Genomic DNA, 18,236 nt, shown 5'->3' with positions numbered 1-18,236 from the left:
GCATACGTATCACTAACACCACTGTGTGCATGGTTAAACTTTCTCTATTACTCTTCAATCTTCTGCTTAGGTTGTGACTCTAACTATTTTCGATCTGATAGAGAGGAAAGTAATCTGTTTGGTATTTAAATTAAGTGGCAAAAAGCCATACATCTTGAAAGATAAACTGTTATATAAGAGTTTTCAGTAAGGTACAAAGAGGATGTAAAGCTAGTTCTGAATGCCCATGACAGATGGTACTGACTGACTGTGCCTCCACTGTGGAACAGGCAAGCGCCATAGGAAGGAAACACATGGGGCACAGGGAGGATCTGTTGAAAGGATTATTGATACAAATTTATTAGTAGTAGTTACAAGAGGTTTTTCATTTTCTAAGAAGAGTGGTTAGGATGAAATCCTGGCTGAAGGAAATGCCAGAATAGATTCTTACAAACCCCGTGCATTAGTGTTTTCACTTTTCCTCTCTGCTTAATCTCATGGGCACTTCTTTAAATGTAACCCTAAAGATCTTTTTGCATATAATGGAGTTCAATCAAAATTTTAGAGTAAGTGTGTATTTTTCCAGTGGCTTCAGAGAGCTGTGAATGACACAGGTTAATTTTTGTTAAAATGTTTCTATCAATAAATGAAGGTTCTTAAAATGGTCATGTGTTTCTAATTTTTCTTTCAGAGGTGATATTCCCTCTTCTTCAGATAATTTTTCTGTGGTTGTGTTAGGTTTGCAATGACTTAGAAAATCACTGATCAAAATCAACAGAAAGTGGAATTTTACTCTCTAAATGCTCACTTGAAAACTGTTAAAGATAAAAAGTTATGAGCTGGGTATTTTTTCATTAAATATTTAATGGCAACAAGAATAGCTGAAGATTACTTAAATGAACATTTGAGCCTTCAAAGAGTCTTGTTAGACAAATCCTGTTAAAATTACAATGAATTCTTTGTTTTTCTTCATCCCATATGACTTGATCAAGGCAGCCCACTGAGCACTTCTCAAAGTCATGCTCTAAACGCAGCTATTTTTGGACTTTATTTGCCTGGAAGAGCAACATGACATTCTAATCACCGAGTTAAAACAGTGAAGTAGTATGATGTTGGGTTTGTTTTTACTAGAGAGGTTTCCAGGACCCAACTGAGAATATTAGGGAACTTAGCTGATAAGAGACAGTGTCAGGCAAGTTTGTATTGAGTAGTATGTGCTATACAGAAACTGAGGTGACATCATTCAGGTTTCTTTACTTCCTAGGCTATAGACCAGCCCCAGTACATGCAGAGGTTTTTCAAGGGCTTATCCAGGTGTGCACAGTGGAGAGTGCAGTGATTCACAAGCTATTTCCAGATGGCTGCATCTGTGCAATACAATGCACCATTCACTAGAGAGACAGTTTAGGGCTTAAAGTGGGTTTGCTATGTCTGCCTGTGCCTGAGTCCATACATGTCATCCTGCCCCTGGTGTGTGCAAGCTGAGATGTTCTGCCCCACGCTCCACTGCACAGAATAGCTGTCTTTTGCAAAATACAGGAAGGAGGAGGGAGAACTGCAGGTTTCTCTGGTTTGATTTGGTACAGCGTAGCCCCTTTTCCTTAAATTATGCTGAGCAATGTCCTTGTCCTGTTAGAAGCTGTGCTACGTCCTGGGCAAATATGAAAGCAATGAGGTCCTTGTTGATATAGATCATGCAGTAAGGACTCTTAGCCTTTCCAGCAGCATCTCATGCTGCCTCTGACTAATTGTTGTGCTGCCCCCATGCCTGTATCAGTGTTCTGTGGGGTGATGCATGTTGTATATTATGTGGTATAAGCTTCTTCCTTCAATAATATTCACTAAATGAGGTGTATCTGTACCTGTTCTGTGGCTTTTGGCACATATCACAGAATCGCAGACTAGTAAGGCTGGAAAATACCTCTAAAATCATCAAGTCCAACCTTCAATCTAGCACCACGACCATGTTCACCTGTAAACCATGTCCTCAAGTGCCATATTCACAGATTTTTGAATACTTTCACGTATATATTTGCTGGTGTGTCCAAACTATCATCTACTTAAAATGATTGGAATATATAAGCTGTGTATATTGTTAACATGGATCTAAAAACTTAAAGCAAACACAGTTTAATGTGTCAATGTTTTCACCTTGACAAGAACTGGCCTTTTCTTCCAAAAGCTTCATGGACACGTTCTGTGCATGAAATTCCCTGAGACAAACATGCAGCATACATTTAGACTTTGACAGAACCCTTGCTCGAAAGGTGAAGAGACAAAAAAGCAACAGATCAAAGCAACACAACAAATCTTATAAGTTTTAATTAAGCATAAGCAGCTGCATCCTGTCTTCTCAGAAAAAGTCCCATTATTTGTGCTATGTAACATTAATGCTCACTGAATTGTAAAGCTCAAGGGAACTCAAGGCACAATTTGGAAGAGACAAACATTTGTTTTTCAGAAACAGATTCATTATTGTTTGAAGTAGTGGTATAATCTAATCAGAGATCTTATGGGAATATCTTTGAAGAGTTCTGTCTCTGCAAATCAATTTAATTTGTAAGAAAAGGAAATAAAATTACTAAAAAGGACAAGATTAGTATTGCAAAGATAATATTGATGCTTTTTTTTTTTCAAGGAGGCATTTTGCCCTTCAGAAAATCATCAGGAAAACAAAAATACCTCAAAAAGAATTTTTAAAAATGGACTGTTTTCTACCTCATGGAGTGCTGAAAAACATGAAAATGGGGATGGTTTTGGCCACAGTCTCCCAAGGGGGATTTGAACTTTTGTCTATTTAACAAAACAATCTCAAAGTGGCTTAGAGCAGTACTAATAACAGCAAGATATTTCTCTAGAGATTCTGGCAATAGAAGCAGCAAAGGCTCAGTGTAGATCTAGTAATTCAAGCATGACTTTGGAGTACATGCTCACACCCAGGCTGTGTTTGCAATTGCAAGAGCTTTTGGAGTATAAAGAGACTTTCTTTATGCAAAAATAATCATACAACACTAATTGAGCCAGACTTCTTTTATCCGAACTTCTGATTAGAAAACAAACTTCTTGGATCTGATAGATTTCTGAACTGTATTTCATAGCAGAAATACAAGCGATGAAAAAGATGACTTAATATAAACAGCTTGTACCATTGAGAAGCCTCACCAGGGCAGAAGCTTTCTGGAATTACAAACTAGAGACAGCTCACTGTCTTCAGTCAGTGAGCACTAGGAAAAGACATACAAACAAGGGTAGATTTATTACAAATATAGCTGCTGCTGTCACACTTAAATTTTTCATTTTTATTGTATTCTTTTAATCATTTTCAATTTATTCAAAGGAAATTGCAATAGATTCATGTTTGTTAGCACCTGCCTACACAACATCAACACTCTAGGAGAGCAATGTGGCTAGGCAGCAGCACAAGATAACAAAGACAAACAGATCTTGCTAGTTCAGTCAATCAGCCATTACTTGAGTTTGAAGTGTTGTATGATGTTATTATTCATTGCTAATTCTTGTTAACATGCTTGGCTGAGAAAAGGAAGGTGAGGAGTATAGCACCTCAAAGAGGGCACAGCCTGAGCTATCTGAAGCTGTTCAGTGTGTTACTCAGAAGTTCATATTAAAAACATGCTGACTGGCTAGCACTCTGGCAAATCCCTGTTGGACTTCTCAGCTGCAAGTGGTTATTTGGAGAGTACCAAACAAATTCAACTCATATAACCAGCAATTAAACTGTGTGTACTCTTCTCTGAATTTGTTAGTTTACACGTGAAGATATTTCTTACAGCACAGTAGAACAGATCTTCAGTTTCTTCCTAAAATTGCCCTAATAGTTCTTGGAAACAAGAAAAGAAGTTTCTTTCACTTGATGAAAATAATAGTGTGACTGGTGAACAAACCTTTGACCTTGAACCTTTTTCGATGTGAAATTTACCGACACAGCTCTGAGCACACCTTATGTTGGCACCAGACAGAATTGGCAAAAATCCACCTACCTGTATAGACATAAAATGGCAAAAAATAAGCTGAAACTGGGCATGAAACCATGAGGAAACCTGCTTTGTGAACTAATCTTGAATGAGAACTTAACATGTGGGGCATTTCCATAAGTAGGATTTCAAAATGGCAAACAAATACAAAAGATTTTTTTAAATAAGAAAACCCTTGAAGAAAAAGATAAATGAAAAGGAAAACATGACTATGAAAATGTGGGGGGTGGGGGTGGAGGGGTGGGGGAGGAGGGTAATATTATAAAATTAATGTTATTGTTTTTAATGTTAGAAAAAGAGATGTGTTTGGGAAAAGGGTTTAAGCTTCTTGTCTGTTTTTTGGTTATTTTGTTTTAACAGCAAATTTGCTTCATAAGAATTATAAAAATATCTAGAGGTCAAACATTTTCTGCAAAAATCTTTATTTTCACCAATGGCTAGGTTTTTAACTAGAAAAAAAAAGAAGAAAAATTTTCAGCTCTAATAGCTGTATTTCTTTACAGATCTTTATGCAGAAAAAAAAATTCTCAGAGAAAAGGAAGAAATCTAGGCTTACTTAACTTATTCTTGCAAACACAGGTGTGTTGCATCCCAGATTATCCACCAGATTTCTCTCAGCAACATTGGCAATTCCCATACCCAAAACTGAACTGTGAAGTCTAATTTTCGCAGCTTGTCTGCTGAGGGAGAGAGTCAGTATCTAAAACAGTATAGACCTTAAGACAATTTTTGTTTGTTTGTTTTTTTCAGGTTTCTGTCTAATAATTATTTTTGTATTATTTCTGAATGTTCAGCTTTATTATTACAATGATGGAATTAAAGACCTAACAGGAACAAAGCCCATGCATGTTAAAAATGTTGCAAATACAGAGCAAGTAGAAATTCTTATTTTTTCCAGAGAATGAAAACTTGAAAGTAGTTCATAAGGTGTAGGTAAAACAACAAGTGGGACTGCACCAGTGGTAAGCTTGTTCTTCTGATAGTCACTTATTTCTCTTCCCTTGAAAAAGGATAATTTCACTGTGTTTTCAGAAGGTTTTTCCCCCAGTTCTCAGGGTAAGACTATGAGAGGAAGTGTGGAAAGGCAGGCAGAGTAATGCTGAGAAGAGATTACACCAGATAGAGTGAGAGAGCAAGGCAATAAATGCCCAATCAGTAGGTGATAGAGAGTATCAGCTGGTTGTTGGCCTCATTAGCTGCTTGGGGATTGTCTCTACTGCTCTTGCTCTTCTCCTTGCCTGTATTTTCTGTTTTGGTTCCATGTTGTAAGTCCTTCCTCAACCCAAGAACAGCAGTGCTGGAGGAGCTCAACTCTTCTAAGAGGTATGTGGGACCTTTTGAGTTGAGTTTCGTAGTTTCCACAGGGTTATGGTGATGACCAGCTACACCTCAGAGCCTGAAAGCATGAGAAGCCATCATGGGAACATAACTTCAGTGTGGCATCCCAGGATCTGGGCCTGCCAGTGCTCACTCATGAAGGAGAGTTTAAAACTTAGTGCAGTCCTGTTAAGGTAGCACATGATATGTGTGTAAGATCAGATGCATCACAGGGGAGGATATGCTGTTTGTTAGTCACTTGCAACTATACTTGGAGAACTGAAAACCTTAAATTTGTCTGGAAGACTCAACAAAGGGAGGGATGTTAGGATGAGCCAAAGCAAATTTTATAACTCCATAACTAAAAGTATTAAAGTTGCATTAGCTTTAAGATATTCATACTGTGTGATAAAGTGCAGCTGGAAAATTAAATTGACAGTAAATTGGGGGACTTCTTGAATTCAGTATTTATTTTCATTAGAAGCAAAAGGCTGTTGAGATTATTCTTAAAGAAAATATAATGTTGTATTTTAGTATTGCTTGTACAAGAACAGAGGAAACTCTAGATTCTTCATTTTGAGGGCAGAATTCTCATAATCATCTGCTATTGAAGTGTATGTTATTTCCTTTAATATAGGACTTGCTGTCATAGGGCTTCTCTTGCTGCCATTGTCAGTCAGTGCAATTGAGATTAGTGTAATTGACACCAAGAAATTTTCATACCTCCAGACAGAGAGATTGTTATGGTACAATGGTGTTTCTCTTCAAGAAAAAATTTGCTTTCTTTAGTATTGTCTTACATGCTGTGGAAAGAAGAGGATGGAGGGAGGGAGGAATAAATATACTTTTCTTCTGAAGTCTCCAGGAAATTATATCCTGCCTATCTCTATGATATCACCCAAGTTTCTTCCCTTCACATTTTCTGGATTTAAGTTTTCTGTAACAGACTCTACATAGTTGCTGATATATTTTGTTGCACTATTTTAAGAGTAGGAGTAATACTCAATATTCCACTGAAAATACTTTGGGGTACATCAAAAGTACAACAAAATAGATGATCTGGATTTCCTGGTTTACAGGAAATGATAGACACTGTTCTTGGATCTTTCTTTATGAAATAATGGAGCCTGTTGTGTAAGAGTTTGGGGGAGTTTGCTTGTTTTGTTGTTGTCATTGTGATGGGTTTTCTTATTTATATCATTATTATTATTGTTCTGTTGGTTACCTAGAACTTCAAGGCCTTTTTTTTCAGTGCTGCCAACTTACAGAATCAACCTTACCAAGACTTCTCTTTCAAAGCTGTAATTAATCTGGTCTAGCTGCCTCACTGAATAATTACTCATCTCTTCTGGCATTTCATGAAGCTATTTAGTCTCTTATTCCTTCAAACAGCACATGTTCTATAGTTGACAGGTATCATTTTTAGCTTCTTTCATAGTGCAGAGGTAACATACACTTTGGGGTGTGGCAATACCGCCCTGCTCATTCATTAGCTTCCCACTTATGTTCTTGCACCCTTCTTCAAAGTCTTCAACTCATTATTGTACTAAAGAAATTAATCTCAAAAAAAAAAGTGTTTATACTTATTTCAAGTATTTCTATGAACATTTCAGGCCATAGCTGTGTTGCTTACCATGACCTGAGTTGTCAGCTCTTTCTTTGGCAGTACTGTCCTAAGTCTGTAATGGAGGCTGTTGTCTCACCCAATGTGCACCAATAAGGAAGCAGGACAGCCCTTCCTCTGAAGAATGTGGAAAAAGTTTTGGGCAGCATCTGATGAGGTGGAGGGAGGTGACTCTCACCTTCCTCTGAGCTCCTCTTGACCTGGTGGAAGCTGTGAATTATGTGATGCAGCAGAAGCCCCAGGCTTGCAGAACCTGCTTCATTCCCGACATACACTGTTATTTGTACTTGACCTAAAAAGCAGAACATAAACACACAAGTCTCTCCTTAGAAGTCACCTTGAGGAGGCATTTAGATACAAGCAGTTGCTATTCCTATGTGGAATATTCTGATAGATGGGGAAATGGTGGCTTCTCTAAAGGAGTGGCAGCCTTTTCTCTTTGGATGCTGAAGTTGTTCTTTACATCTAATTTTTAAGTGACAAATAACCCAAGTGTTGCTCTTTGTACATTATTGAGATTGAAAAGTAGTTATCATTTTTGTTTTACTGGCTTGAAACCATGGAGGAGAAATGATCAGCATGTACTCTGCTGGGACTGTGAAAACAAGTCTTGGCTTCATCTGTAAACTTAGGAGGAAGAGAAGGGAAGCATTTGTTGTTCTTGATTGGTTTTCCCTTCAGACAGAGACTGTAGCATGTGTGCACACACCATTCAGATGAAACAGTTTTGGTAACTTGTGATGAAAAACAAGGAAAAGGTGACATGACTATATTTTGCCCTGCAACCTATCATATACCACACTGAAACAGCTGAGTGTTCACCACAAACAGAGGGTGAGAACACAATGCACAGTGCAGTAGTGAGAGAAGAAGGCAGACCTCCATCTCAGCTCCTGCTGTGTACTCTGCACAAAATGAAAGCACATCAAGAAATTGAAAGCAAGTGACTGAGTAGTCTCTGGAAGATATTTCAGACATTTCTCTGGAGCGTTAGAGAACAGGTTGAGGTTGCAGACAGGGGATTTGACCTTGAAATGCTGGGTTGTGAGTGTATGTGGGCACATATTCTTACTGAGAAAAACTTTATGCCTTTAGCAAAAGAAATAGTATTAAAACAGGAGAATGAGCCAAGGGAAAAGTAAGTTTGGAATTATAGTCACAGAAAACTGTGTACTGCAAGTGACATCTGGATATGATGTAGTATAGCTTTGTTCTCTGAGCAGGGCTCACTTCAGTGCTAAATAAGGTTGCTTCATTCATGTGTCTCATCTGGTATAACTGGACTTCCTCTAATCTGTTGTCATTTACAAAACTCAAAGGAATTTTAGGAACTGTTGGAAAATGTATAATTTACATTATGTTGGTTCAGCACAATAAAGCATCATATGCCAGTCACTGAGGTAAAGTGTTGCAAGATATGACAAGGAGTAATAAAGAACTATAAATCTAATCCAGTAATTGAGGAAATTTAGGATGCATAATGAAGCAACAGAGGAAGGTTAACAGAGGGAGTGCAACTGAAAGAAAACATCAAATAAAGCAGAAAAACTTGGCTGCTTATTAATTTTGTCAAGTGACTTAACAACTGCTAATATTGAACAGGAGGCACAGAACAGCTTTGCAAATCTTTCTCTTTTTTTGATTAATGATCAGGAGATTATGGTGTTAGGAAGAGAAAGATAAGGATATCCACAGATTGCTCCTGACACGGTTAAGTGTGAAGATAAACGCTCTAATAGATTATATGGTAGTTCAGAGTGTAAGAGCTGGAAATTTTAGTATGACAACTTAAGGAAGTATTTTAAGGCAGATAAAATGATGATATTTCACTGAAAGACTAGAGTGTTCAATTTGAAGTCCATGAAAATTGAAGGAATTTGAAATTGTCAGCCTGAGGAAATTTCAGTGTTACAGTGTCTGTTCTCAGTGTTGTTTAGCTTTCAGAAAGAAAAATTATACCTTCATAAAGGTTTTTTATGCCTTTGAGCATGGCACATGGACAAAGAGTGTTCTACTGCTTGCTGTCATCATCTGGGCAGGGGAGATTAAATTATCACAGCCTGAAAGGGCTGTTTGATTTCCTTTAGCAAGTGGCCAGACGCTGTAGTCTGGGGGCAGCTGGGTAAGGAACACAGCAGGGACCCACCCTCTGTTTCATGAAGTGACTTTCTGAGAAACCTGCAGATGATAACACTTCACTGAACACTAGACCTAAATACAAAATTCAGATTTTAAAGTGGGTAGAATGGAAAGAAAAATCCTTGGTGAGGTAAAGCCACAGTATGGTGTGGCTTCCACCATTACATCTGGATTTCATCATTACATCTGGATTTTTTTGCACCCTTGGTATTTACAAACTCCTTTACATAGCAAGGGGAATGGAGCCACCACAAAGAAAAAATGTCTTCAAAGCCAATGTGATTGCTGGTCTTGAAAGTTCTGGCTATGCCCATGTGCCTCTCCTCACACAGGGCTATGATGCAGAAACACAAGTGAGGGGCTGGGAGGGCAGTCACAAACTATTCACAAAAGTGGTGTGGAAAGTGTCTCAAAACAGAGAACAGAAAGTGGACTAAGTAAGAGGAAGCCATGTTGGCTTCAGATCTAAATTCTGTCCATCTTAAATGTTTCTTATGATTTGGAGTAGAGTTTCTTTTTTTTTCATAAATTATGACTAATTTTCCTCATATAGTCAAGACATTTACTACACTGGCTGCCTGCCTCTTTCCACGTCTCAGACCATATTTCATGTTGGAATACTTATGGACTTCGGAGTTTTGTTTTTGTCATTTCAGTATTCTCCTATTAGGAGAAGGTGTGTTTTCTTCTCTTGTCTTCAGTTCTTGTCTAAAATATTTAGTGCTCATGCCCTTAAATGCAGCATCAGATAGAAAACTGTCATGTTCCAGCTACAAAATTAAGGACAAAAAAGTAATTAAAAACTGAAATTTGACTGTAAATGCTTGTACAATCTTCTCTGCAGATGTTCTTACATAGTGGTACACAGTTCTTTTATGAGCAGCAGTAAGCTTTACAAATATGAACATAAATGTGCTTATTTTACTGATACTGAAGACTAGAGATCCAGGGGTTAAGTTGTACAGCTGAAGTTGTTTGTGTCAATAGTCAGCATCCATCAAGTACTGTGAAGCTGGAATAATAACAACAATAAAGAAGAAAATTAATGAGCAGTAATGTAATCAGATGAGGAAGGATTTAGAACATGTTAGTACCTGGCCTGATTACAGATGGAAAGAGGGCTGTTCAATTTGTAGGTAAATTTAGAATAATGAATCTTTGAGTGTAGACTACAGTGAAAGAATAGCTGTTAATTGGAAAGTTGCTGCTGCATGCTGAATAGGAGGTCGACTGGCAAGCTAATTTGAAAACAGCCCCAGAAGATTTCTGCTTAGGGCTCAATGACAGAAAGGAAAGGACATGAAGATGAGACTGAGGTGGAGAGTGAGCCAGAACCTTATTTTTCAGCTTCTTTGCAAACACAAACTTAGTCTGAATTGCATGGAGACCACCTCCTTGTCCTGGATCTAGGAACTCCCCTGGTCCCACGGGACAGCATTTTCTAATTGCAGAGGAATTTATAATCCTATAGTTAGTGTTGACAGTTTGACAGTGAACCACAGTCTGTGGGCTCTGTGAATCTGAGCCTCTGAAAGAAAAAAAACAAAGAAATATTAGTCAGTGAATACTTTGGCCACTTCAAGAAAACAAAGTCCAGCTCCACATCAGGAGTGGAGAGGAGACTGGGTAGTGAGAAATGCTGTAGTTTGGGCCAATAAGATTCAGGGCATCTCTGTATGCACACAAATACCATCCGTACTGTTTGGTGACATTATATTAGCAGGGATCTGGCAGTACTGTGATGTAGTATTCCATCTATTTGATCTATGCCAACAAGTAGGTGTTTGTGTGAATTTATGGGCCTGGATACATACCAGTCTGCCAGATACCGTCCCACCTTGTCACTGGAACGAGACAATGCCCAGGCAGTGGGATGGCAGGACTGAGACACATCATGCACTCACTGACCTCTCAAGGCAAAGTGCTTCTCAGATGGGGTGAGTTGAGGTTACATTCTTTGCCTGCTTGACCTGAGACTTGCAGGCACCTTTATTTGCCTCATGCTACTGTTCAGAGTTTTGGGAGGAAGCCATGATGCTCTGTTTTGAGGGCTGACAAACAGGAGGGGGAGTGACAGGAGTCCTTCACAGTCTCAATTCTCAGTCCATCCATGTTGCAGTCAATCCAACAAAATGTAGAGCACAACAATGCTGGGTGCTGGTTTTCCAGCAACTGAAGGATTTTATTCTACAACAATGCTTTTACTTTTTAAAATACAATTCATGAACTTCTAAAAACTTCCTAGTAGATGTGTGGGTCCAACATAGTAAGTACCAGACAGGCATGAAGCATTTCTAAGAATAAGGCTGACACTCTGCTGTGTTGGGTGAAATGGGCCAATAACGCTTCACTGAGCTGGGAGCTCAGAGTCTGGTGGCTAAAGCAGAAATTTAGGCAGTCTGCCTGCCTTGCTCCTGCAACTACACAAAGCCAGTTTCAGCACACATCCTACTTTAGTTGCTTAGAGTTATGTTTCCACAGGCTTTGTTTCTATCTTAGGGGCAAACCCTAGTGTGTGCAGCTATTACTTTTTACCCTTTCCTCAAAAAAGACTTGAACCCAAATGCACTCTGAGGGACTACAGGAAGCTGACTCCTCCCCCCCCCTTTTTTTTATAACTGTGTGCAACAGGCTTTGTGGAGTCTAGTCATATACAGAATTAATGTAATGACTTTTAATGAGACAACATATCATGATTAAAACACCAGCTGGTGACTGAGAGCAATAAAATTATTAGAGGTTTTTATCTTCTGAGTATTGTGAGTTCATAGCTCACTAATAACCTTGGGTCTTAGGATGCTAATAATAATGCTTCATGTTGCTAGGGAATGATGCAGCATTACACATGGCAAATGCTGTGTGGAGAAGATATGCCTAAGGCATGATGGCAACTTGCTAAAGCTTTTTATTATTTTATTGAGCACAAGTATTCTTTGATGACACAGAAATCTGGATGCAATTTGCAGTGTTTGTTAATATCAGTTGTGTTGATTAAATGGCTAGTTAAACAGCATTTTAGTGCAGCATGGCTGTTTTCAGTATGGTTGCTGACAACAGTGCTCCGGTGTAGTAGCATGCAGTGAGCAGGGTTTTCCAATGTGCTGGCAGTTGTCTGCCACTAAATTGCTATATGCCTGAATGAATTGTGTACCTCCTTGCACCTTTGCCTACAAAGATGAGGCTCAACAGCAAGGAATTTAGGGCAAAGACCATTTCTTTCTCCCTTTTTATACTACTTACTATGCAGGATTCCCACATTTACTTTGGGCAAATACTAATTTTTAAGTTTGTGGGATTTTTGTTGTTGGGGTTTTTTTCAGATATGTAATTGATACTGTTATCAGAAATGCACATTTACACTGCAGTATAGAATTTCAGATTGACTACAATGCCTCATTTTAAAAAAAATAGACATTGTAGAACTGCTGTGCCTTTTAGCAGTTACAGCTGAATTAAAGTAATCTGGCAGACGAGGGTACTGATATGGTACCTCTGACATAATGCAGTCAGAACACTCCAAAGAGGACAGTCATGATCTCAAACCAAGTTGGCCGTGGTGTTTGGGTCCTATGGGCCATCACAAGCTATAATTTCACTCCTACAGAGTATTAGTGTCTTGATGCACTGCCATCATTCCCCTTTGCTTAGGCCAAAGGGCTCATCCGCATCTCTGTTTTACTTATCAAGGACTAAGGTTTGTTGCAACATAGAGGTCAGTTATGCAATATGTGATTTAATCTACTGCCCATCTATTGGTCCCTCATTGACAATGATTTAAACGTGTTTGTTCATCTTCAAATTATAGAAAACTAAATTTTTGGAAACTTCTTAAAACTGATACCTTTATAGAGTAGAAAACTGAGAGATTTGTGCTCTCAATGTCAGAAAAACCAGCAGAATTCAATTGCTGGTTATGATTTGTTGGGCCTTACTTGCCACCTGTAATCTTGTCTGTCAGACGGTTGGTAGCTCCAGATTATTTGTATGTTGTCTATTACATAATTAAAATACTAAAGAGGACCCAGGACAAGTGTTACCTTGAAGGAAAGGGAGCAAGTTTGACAGATGAAGTGACTGCCATGGAAGAGCAGGCACGAATAATTCTGCTGCACAGAGAGAGCAGCTTGTCCTTAGTCTTACCTGTGTCCTTCTGCCTCTGAATGTGGAGTGCCCTCTCAGCTTTAGCTGGAAATTTCCACTCTAAGTGGTTACTTAATAAGTAACATGGATTTGATTTTGACACAAGAACAATCCTGAAACCCCAGCACTGGGCACAGTAAGATCCTAAGACAGGTAATTACCATCCATAGAACTGTGTTAACACAAATCCATTCTTATAGTTTGAGGATCAAAGCCATTTTTATCCATTCTTATAGTTTGAAGATCAAGTTGTTCATACACCTGTCTCCCACAAATGGTCCCTAACTTTTGCATTCTGCTTGTTCAAAACAAGCACTGAGGTTATTTCCTCTCCTATCCACCATGTTTTTCAAACAAGATAAATTCCCAAGGTCCCAAGGTTACTTGGGCAAAGTAATGGCCATGGCCACTGTGCTGTAACCCTGTCAAGTGTTGGGTTCTCACTGTTCCCTTTGTGAAGCTGAATGCAAATGTTCAGTACTATAACAGGGGATGGAATCCTTCACTGGGGCAAACAACTAAGAGTTGGTCAGAGATGTCGATAGGGGTCATAATAAAATAAAATATCACAGATTCTCAGCAAAGCTTCTATTAGGACAGTGAGACTATTTGAATGGAAGAAAGTCAAAGAGAATATTGCATCTCACTAGACTTGTTTCCTTTTCATACATCCCTGTGTAAAGCAGACTTTTACTTCTGTCCATTTTTAAGGACTCATGTCGCCTTTGGGTGCTCAGAAATGTGGGGTTTTTGATGTCATGTGTTCCTTTCAAAGTGGTAGTCAATGTTGACATAATCTTATGTTGCCTTAATATTGGATAGTTATTAAATTCAAATGAAGATATTTTGAAAATACAATTATCTGAAGTTTTCTATAGTTTGGGGAATGGAGAAGGACATGTTATTGTCAAGTAGAAGAAAAACATATTTACATGAAACATTGAAACATCCAAATTCAATAGCTAGGGTTAAACAGCTATTAACAAAGGTCAGTGAATCAGAAATTATTTTCAAATCATTCTAGTTAGAAGAAGCAGTATAGTCACTTTAATTAACAATTAAATTATAAGAACCAGACAGAAAATACTGCTTTATGTTGTGTTATTAAACTCTTGAGTGTACTGGATCGTCAAAGTTCCACTAAATAGTAGAAATCAAATCACTTTCAAGTGTTCATCCACAGACTTCTTCATCTTGATGTCTATAGTCTTAGCATATGCTCATCTGAGAAACACTTATAAACAAATAACCCTCTTCATGAGATGTCTGACCACTCTCGTTGCCTTCTGAGAGAAATAAGCTTCTGCTCAAGCAGAAGTCTTAATGGTCTGTAATGGACGTCTGCCTTCTGCTGTCCACTCCTAGACCAATATCCCCATTGTGAATGTAATTAGCCCTAATAGAGCAGTAAGAAGTAAAACTATTTGGATGATGACTTTGCATAGTAGTTTAGATGTTCTAGGGTAACACTACAGAGAAATTCAGCATCATAATTTATATAATTTCTGTTCTTTGGGTGCTATTTTCAGTTTTGCCTTTACAAAGCACAGTCTGGAGTTTGGGTCATGTATTCTAGTCTAGATTTATGAAAATATGTAATGGTGCACTGTAACACCACAATCAGGTTTTTTTTCCATACTTTTTCTTCCAGTTTTCATTATAGTATTTTGCCTTAATATTACATTTGCCTTAACATTAGTCTCTGTCCCGATTTCCTGTTTTTCCTGCTTTGTACACTCTCTTCTAGGGCATGCACTCTAGTTATTTAGCCTTGTGAAAGGTAAATACACTTTCTAGAACACCATCAAGCCACTTACACTAAAAGCCAGATGAATTTTATTCTGTTTTCTTACAAACCTTCTGTTAAGGGAGTCAGTTTCTCTGGAACCTAAATGATACTCAAGCTTTACTCAAATTCAGTGAATAGTTTCATCTGCACAAGGAGAAAGAAACCTATAAGGAATACTGGATGTGTTTCCGTGCAATGGCTTTACCACAGAAATTCTAGTGTGGGTCTGGATTTTTCTTCTGTGTTTCTTTGGGGTTTTTTTGGCTGCTTTGTTTTGTTTGTTTAGTAGGTTGGGGTTTTTGTTTGGTTAGGGGGGAGGGTTGTCTTTTTTTTTGGGGGGGGGAAGGTGGAGTGTTATTTAAAGATTCAGAAATAATATATACTTTCATTTTATTTTAAAGTTGACAACTTCTCAAGATCAGACTATCTGAGATCAATATATTTTGTTTCAAATTGAATGGGGTGCTTTAAGACCAACTTGAAAAAGAAATATGCCAGAATTTTCTGCCCCCTATCTGGTCACTGAATTAAAATGTCATCATATTCAATTTACTTTGAGCAGATATAACAGTTGCAGCAGATAAAATGAGTGAGAACCAGGTCTTTTTTTTTTTCCCTATTCCTTTTGTGCAAGCCATGAAATAGGTTTCAATCCTTTTATTACAGTATTGAAATGAATAGCTCTTAGCTCATTTCTTTAAAAATGCTATTAATTAAGGATTACTAGAGTAAATCACATTAGATTTGTAACCAAAATGATATGAGAAGTTTGAAATAAAGGATCATTTTGCATTTGTCTACACTAAAAATGGAGCAGTTGCAATTAATATTCCAGCTTGTTTTAAATTCTACAAAAATAAAATTTATAGTGATAAAATGGCCAAGAATGCTTGATGGCCATTCAAGCTGCCAGATCCAACAGTCTCTTTTGGCTCACCCAGGTGCTCACCACAAACAACTGTGAAGTTGCTCATAATTGTTAGTGGCATCACAATTTAAAAATGCTGCTGTATCTTGTAACGGATAACTGACCTTGTATGAGAGAAAGGTGTTTTCAGAGTAAATCTAAGACATTTAATACACTTCAGATTTATTCCAGTGTGTCTGCTAATAAATTTCAATTTGTTGCAAAAAAAAACCCCAAAAAACCAACAAATACGCTGTTACTTCTACACCGGATTGTGAAACCCTCTTTCAAGTGTCACTCAGGTGAAACTCCAGCCAAGATCCACAAGGAATGTAATATTTGGCTTCAATGACAGAGTTGGGTGTATTGTCATGAGTGCCAGCAGTAAATCATAGATAAAAAGTCAAAAAATGTAAATGGTTTTACATGCAAAATATGACATTAAACCTTCAAGGATCTTTGTATCTATAGAAATACATTATGAAATAACCATGAGGAGCTTTCAATCTTAATTGTACAAGACTAGTTCTTACTCCTTCAGCACTCTTAAGCACGTAAGAGATTTTTTCATACCACTCTTGTACTCTTTATTTTTACTCCAACAGGGACAATCAAGTCTGAAAATAAAACAAATTACACCAAGGGGGTAGCACCAGGTTCAGGCAAAGCATGTTTTCCCTTGTAGGGAATGTCACATCAGCATCTTAGGTCTATAAAGTATTTGGTACTCAGCAAAAAATCCTGTAACTATTTTTAAATTAAAAATCAAACAATTACTTCTGATCATTGTAACAGTGTTTGACTAGTGGTAGACTGAGACTCTACCATACATAAGCAATGCTTTTATTAAATGTTCTGGTCTCATCACTGGAAATAAGGGAGGGATCTAAACCCCAGCCATGTTATCTTACAGTTGCCTCTGCAGATGAACAATCGAACTATATTTGTTTCACCAGGCTGGTATGATAAACATGGATTTATGTGGGATAGCTTAGTGCTAAAAGGACAATTTTATTGTAATTGCTGTATAGTTTGGCCTATAATATGTATCCCATTTTTTCTGTCCAAAAAGAGCATCGCAATGGGTCACATCCGCTGGCACAAATCCACAGTTAGCACCTTCACTGATGTCTTGCACAAGTCCTATGTCTGCAGCTGCAGAGATGTGGCCTATTACAAACAGCTTCATAGGAAAGAAATTGCTCTCTGCTATTTGATCTTTCTGATGGGGAGAGATGAAATATGAGAATTTTGAGAAGGGAAAAATCTGTAGGGATTTCCTGTCAAAATCTGTGAAAATTGACAGAAACTCTGCTGAGTGTTTTGGTTTGTGGTTTGGTAGGGATTTTGTTTTCGGTTGCTCTTCACCCTAACCTTCAATGTTTGTGTAACAAATCATTGTAACAAAAATACAGAGGACTTTTTTCTTTAACTCGTACCATTTCCACTTTGGTCTGGATTTTGCCAGTAAGAATGAAACTTGGGCAGGTTGCTATGCAACCTATAAGTTCTGCTGCTAAAATGGTGGACAGTATGGAAAGACAATCTAAAATCGAGTTTATTCTTTGCTAGAAACAAGACTTGTTCTGATTCAGCCCCAGGAGAGAGGATCTGTCCTATATATTGCAGCTTGGCAGGGCTCTTGTAGTTCTGGCCTAATGCTCTGTGTACTAGCAAAGATGATTATAAAAATGAACCTTGCAATTTTTCCATCCAAAAATGCATGAATAGAAAAACACTTGTTTAAAACCTTTCACAAGCAGATTTGGAGACTCATGTCTCCAAGAATTTGGAGCTGTAGGAGAGCAATCATGCACCTCCTCACAGTGTAAAACTGAAACAATTATTTAATGAGAAAAACAGGGAGCAGTGCATTTTTAGTGCATTTTTGTCTAATGTGTATTCAAATCCAAAGGGTGACAGTGCAACTACAAGTTGTCTAGAGTGGATTTAAAATAAAGAAATATTAGATTAAAAAAATGTGCCTTTTTTAAAACTTTGTCTTGTGAAGGCAGATTTTGCTGGATTTCACGCAACTTTAATTTCTTCAAGCCAGGGCAGCAAACCAGGCAAAATGTTTGTTACAGGTACTAGATTCCAGTTGCTTATTTATTGGTGCTTCTGGAAATATATTTTTTCCTGAAGTGCAACTGAAACTCAGAATTGTACCTGCAGGAACTATGTATGCACATGCATGTGTTAGTTGTGGGAAACAAAGCACATCATTGCTCATTTGTGCAATAAATTCAGAAACTTCCAGGTTCAGTTATCAGGATCAGAACTGTTCATACAAGATAGGATACTATAGCTGTGTCCAGAAAATATTTAGCAGAAATACCTAATAAAAGC

This window comes from Pithys albifrons, chromosome 2 (assembly GCF_047495875.1).
Source record: "Pithys albifrons albifrons isolate INPA30051 chromosome 2, PitAlb_v1, whole genome shotgun sequence".
NCBI classification, from domain to species: Eukaryota; Metazoa; Chordata; class Aves; order Passeriformes; family Thamnophilidae; genus Pithys; species Pithys albifrons.
The sequence above is the reverse complement of the archived record's forward strand: the minus strand, read 5'-3'. Positions refer to the sequence as shown.